Below are 6011 nucleotides of genomic sequence, written 5' to 3' on the forward strand. Positions count from 1 at the left end.
AAAAGCGCGTATATGTCCCCGATTGCTCCTGTCGCCTTCAAATCGTCCAACATTGTCACGACACCCATACGGTGGGACATTTCGATAGTACTAAGACGTTGGAGCTAGTGCATCGATCTTTTTGGTGGCCCCACATGCGCCGTTTTGTCGATGACTACGTTCGGACCTGTGATGCTTGCTGCCGAGCAAAGATGCCACGACACCATCCATATGGCTTGTTGGAACCCTTACCGATTCCAAGTAAGCCGTGGCAGTCTATTTGTCTTGATTTTATCACAGATCTGCCGGTCTCGCAGGGGTTCGATGCTATCTTAACCGTCGTCGATCGATATACGAAGATGGCACATTTTGTTCCGTGTACTAAGGCCATCACTAGCGAGGAAATCGCCGCCCTAGTCATGCGTGAGGTATTTCGGCATCATGGCCTCCCAGACAGTATCATCCGTGACCGAGGACCGCAATTTGTCTCCAAATTTTGGCAGCATCTCTTCAAGATGCTCAAGGTCTCTTGCAACCTCTCCTCCGGCTACCATCCTCAGACCGATGGGCAGGCGGAACGAACAAACCAAACGTTGGAGCAATATCTCGGGTTTTTCCTAAGTTATCAACAGGACGATTGGGCCGAGATTCTCCACTTTGCGGAGTTTGCGTATAATAATGTTGTTCACTCCTCGACTCGAGCCTCCCCATTCTACGCTTATAGCGGTTCTCATCCTTGCTGGTCGGTGATCGACACCCCGGAGCTACCTACCAATCCTCGTGCCGGGGATCATTTGGAGAGACTACACAAGATCCAGACAGATCTCTCGACTCATCTTCGTCATGCTCAACAGACACAGAAGACTTACGCGGATCGTCATCGGCTTCCCTCCTCTTTTGCCATCGGAGATCGAGTATGGCTCTTACGTCGTCACATCAAGACTACTCGACCATGCGACAAGTTGGATTATCGATGACTCGGTCCTTTCCTTATTACGGGTAAAGTTAATGATGTCACATTCCGCCTTGATCTCCCTCCGCAGCTTCAGATACATCCGGTTTTCCATTGTTCTCTTCTTGAACCTTATAAAGCAAACACCATTCCCGATCGTGTTACACCACCGCCTCCCCCGCTGGAGTTGGACGCCGGCCCGAAGTATGAAATTGCTGCCATCCTCGATTCCAAACTTATTCGCAACAAACTTTATTATTTGGTCGATTGGGTTGGTTATAGTCCGAGCGAACGCACTTGGGAACCTGTCGAGCATGTTGCCAATGCTCAGGATCTGCTTGCTGATTTCCACCGAAAGTATCCAGACAAACCCGGTCCGCAATCAGCGCCGACTCGTTCCACTCGTCGTCTTTAAGGGGGAGATAGTGTCATGATATGGCAAGACTCGAACCCATGACCTTATGGTATATGGGTCGAGCTCTTAACCATCACACCATCTATTGTAATTCATAGGATATTATTTTCATTTATGTTTTATTATAAGAAAGTAATGTATATTCCAGATTTCTCTGGAACATTCTAGAAGTTTCAGGATTACTCCTGACAACACTATAAAAGAAGGCACTAGGCATTATGTTGAACCAAATTGGTTCAACGCCAGTCTTAACCCTCTCAGCCGCTTTGTACTTATCTTTTCACATAATATATTAGCTGCTGTCATCATCTTTCTCTCTCTCTCATCCTCGCTATCTCTCTCTCTCACTCTCTCCTCTTCTCACTTCCTCTCTTGGGAATCTTACGCAGTCTCGTCCTCTTAGTACTAATAGTACTGCTCTTCTTAGTACTAATTCCATCTCTGCTTTAGTACTATTCCTGACATCGGCTGCTTCTTACTACTCCATGCGATCGCCGCACTTCCTAATGAGAAGGCGTATCCGGACGTGGATCTACGATCGTGGGCATTTCCGGCCCAATCGGCATCCCTGTAGCCAACCAATTGTTCGGTTACACCTGCCCGATACAACAACGCCATGTCTTTCGTGCCGCTGACATATCGCAATATCCGTTGCACGCACTGAAAGTGTTTGGCCATAGGCTATGACATGAATTGACTGATCAGGCCGACTAAATAACTGAGATCCAACTGAGTAATCGTCAAATAGATAAGGCTTCCAACAATTTTTCGGAACCGTGTCGGGTCGCACACCTTTCCCGAATCTAGGCGAAGCTTCACGTTTCTATCCAAAGGGGTTGAGATGGGCTTACAATCAGTCTGTTATCCCGAACTTGAAGAGCATATTCAACCCGCAATGACGCTGGCTGATCAATATGCTCTCGAGGGTGCGGATCACTTCGATCCTGAGGAAGTAATGAAGGTCTCCAAGATTCTTCATGTCAAATGATGCCGCAAGTTGAGACTTTACACGATGGATTTCTTCCAAGTCGGCACCGGCGATGACTAAATCATCAACATAAAGGAAAAGACTTACCGGTCCATATTGACCTTGCCGAACAAATAGAGAAGAGTCTGATTTCGACATTGTAAACCCCATCCTACGCAGTTGATGAGTAATCTTCGCGTTCATGGCTCGCGGGGCTTGCTTAAGTCTATAGAGTGACTTCTTCAGTCGGCAAACTGCCGAGGTGTTTTGTTCGGATAGAAATCCGGGGGGCTGTACCATGTACTTGTTCCTCAAGATCACCTTGTAGGAACGTGTTCTTTACATCCATCTGATGTAAGTGCCACCCCCTTGCCGCAACTACGGCTAGCAGAACACGCACGGTAGTCATCTTCACGATAGGCGCGAAAGTCTCGTCGTAGTCCACGCCGTGCTTCTGCGCGTAGCCTTTCGCAACTAAACGAACCTTGTATCGATTGATAGAGCCGTTGGTGTTGTATTTCACTTTATACACCCACCTGCATCCGATCGGCTTAACACCCTTCGGTGCATCAACCAGGTCCCAAGTCTTATTGTCCGTTAAAGCACGCATCTCTTCCCCCATCGCAGCACGCCAATTTGCGTCTTTCGCCGCTTCTGCGTAGCTCTCTGGCTCACACACTTTCGCCACTTGCGTCATGTACGCATAATGATGCGCCATGTACTCATTATACCCATACCTCTTTATGGGGTTCTTCTGGTGGGTAGATCGGCATAATTCAGAATTACCTGATTTTACAGCTTTTTCAGCTGATTTTGATCTCTTCCGTAGAGGTTCCTTTTCAGTTTGCCCGTAGTCAGACTCGCTCTGATCTGACTCGGCATTGTCGAAATAATACTCCGACATCCTTTTCTTCCCTTTCTCCTTGCGCATAAACCGTCTCCTCGGTTTTTTACGTGGGGACATCCCGACTGAGTCTTCACTACTCGCGGTCTCTTCATTTGGTTGGCCATTTCGGTCCAACCCCTCATTCGGCCCACTCAGCCGAAATGAGATCAGACTCTCTCTCAGAGCTCCGATGTCCTCATCATGCAGAGGCATCTTAGCCTTGCTGACTTCTTCTTCAGAATTTGGAATGGAGTCATGAGGTACTGGAGGGGAACACGACATCTTGACTTACGTGTAATTCCTTTGTTCAGGGGTGATAATAGTTATACCCCTTCTGCTCGTCTGGATAGCCAACTAAGATGTACTTTTCGGCTTTGGCGTCCAGATTCCTCCTCTTTTCCTTCAGCACATGCACATATGCAATGCTACCGAAAATCCTCAAGTGTGCCAGGAAGCGGACTTGTCGAACTCGACATCTCGACTTACGCGTACTTCCTTTGTTCGGGGGTGATAACACTTATACCCCTTCTGCTCGTCTAGATAACCAACTAAGATGTACTTTTCGGCTTTGGCATCCAACTTCCTCCTCTTTTCCTTCGGCACATGCACATATGCAATGCTACCGAAAATCCTCAAGTGTGCCAAGTTCGGCTTCTTCCTGAAATACAACTCATGTGGCGACACTCCATTGGGGAATGGAAGTCGGTGTTGTTTTCCCATCTAGCAGAATTCGCAGACTTGGCTATTCCGGCCTCGAAATTTCGGCAAGCCGAACACAATGTTCTTCGTCTGCATTTCACGAAGCCGCGGGAAGTTAATATGGCTGAACCGCTTATGCCACAGGTCGATGTACGACTCGACCTTCTGCCCTTTCGCAAACATAGCGGTGCCCACATTGTTGGTTTCGAGGATAAACATCCTCCGTTCACGGCACCCTTGCGCAATTACCTTGCCTTCCTCTTCTATGAAGTAGCCTAGATGCGTGAATCGAACTTGCATCCCTTGGTCGACGATCTGTCCGACCGACACCAGGTTCTTCATTATTGTCGGGACGTGCAACACGTTCATGAGCTTCCCTTTCTGCCCGATGTGGATGAGGGGAACTTCACCAACATGTTCGATGGTATGCGGAGTGTCGTCTCCGGTTTCGACCACTCCTTGCTTTTCCGGCTTCTCCAAGTACGAGAACCATTCCTCGTGACTCGTCATATGATTTGACGCTCCAGAATTAACATACCACACCTCGCCGATTTCGAGGAGTTCACAACCATTGAATTGGCCTTGTGCTTCATTACGAAGGCGGGGCCCGATCCATTTCTGGCTCGTTCGGAGCCCTCAGCGTAGTGCGACTTTTGACGCCTTCCTGCGTCTCTTCCACTCGATCCGGCTTTGTCTGAATCAAATTGTTTCTTCCAGCACTCGCCCTCCTTGTGGCCTTTCTTTCCACAATACCAGCATTCCGTTGCGGCCTTATCTTGCCGGCTTCCGGCGCCACTATGACTCCCCCTGCTTTTGGAGGGTTCGGAATTGCTTCCGGCATTTCGATTATGCCGTCCATTCTGCTCTTTTTGGCCACCTCCATTATGCGCCGATCCACCTCATCCACCATGACCATGGGGCCTATCTTCCTTTGTGTATAGCATCTTGCCATTGGTGGTGTGCATACTGATCGACGCACCCACGTGGTTTTCCTCCACAAGCAACATTGACTGAAGCTCGGAGAACGTAGGCGTATTCTCCCTCGTATAGACTGCCGTTCGGAACGCTCCGAACTTTGACGCTAACCCACCAAGACAAACCTGCACCATCTCATCTTCCTCGATATTCACGTTGATGGAGGCGAGAGAGTCGCAAATTTCTTTGATCTTGGAGGTGTAATCAACCACTGACATATCTCGTTGTCGAACATTGCTCAACTCTTGCTTGAGGTGAAGCGGCGAAAATATTCTTCAGATTTGCCCATGTGTCCTTTGGCATCTTGGCATCCCGAATATGGCTCAATAGCTGGTCGCTCACATAGGACGCAAAGCAGTAGAGAACTCTGCTTGCCGCCTGTTCCCAAGACGAAAAATTCCTGTGTGTCGATTCGGGTGCTGTATCATTATCTCCTTCAACATAAATCCAGTAGCCATGACCAAGCAGGTACTGGTGCATCTTGTACGACCAAGATGCGTAGTTGCTCCTGTATCTTCGCCAACCGACAGCTTCTCTTCTCTCTCTCTCTCTCTCTCTCTCTCTCTCTCTTTGTACAACTATGATACAACTAACAACAACTACCTAACATTACAAAGTGATTACCCTAAGTCATATTTAAACTTATATGACTTAAAGACTATTTACAAATTTAGCCTTTATAGGCACACCAGAAATATATTTGCAGATATGTCCCTGGATCTGGTTCACACCGAATCCATCCGAATATCTTCCGGTCCGGTTCCTTCCATCGGCTCGTCCATTCCAGCTCCTTCGGATCTCATCTAGAGGGACCGAATTCCCAACAGGCAGGAAGAATTCTGATTCTACTACGATAATCAGAGTGCCATCCACCTTGCGAAAAATGCCGCCTACCACTCGAGGAGCAAACACATCTAGAGGAAATACCATTGGCTCTGAGAGCGAGTAGAAGAGAAGGAGTTTGCTTTGATGAAGGTTCACACGACCAAGAATGGATTGGACATCCTAATGAAGGTGTTGTCAACCGAAAAGCTGAACGCGTGTTGACAGAGGGTCGGACTGGTGAAGTACCCCATGCCGGAGTGAAGGGGGAGTTTGTTGGAAAACAGGTCCCTCTGGATAGGAAGAGAGAAGAGCA

Source organism: Azolla caroliniana, unplaced genomic scaffold, assembly GCF_043228905.1.
Source record: "Azolla caroliniana isolate FFs.n. ecotype wild unplaced genomic scaffold, voAzoCaro1.0.p SCAF_10, whole genome shotgun sequence".
Lineage (NCBI taxonomy): Eukaryota > Viridiplantae > Streptophyta > Polypodiopsida > Salviniales > Salviniaceae > Azolla > Azolla caroliniana.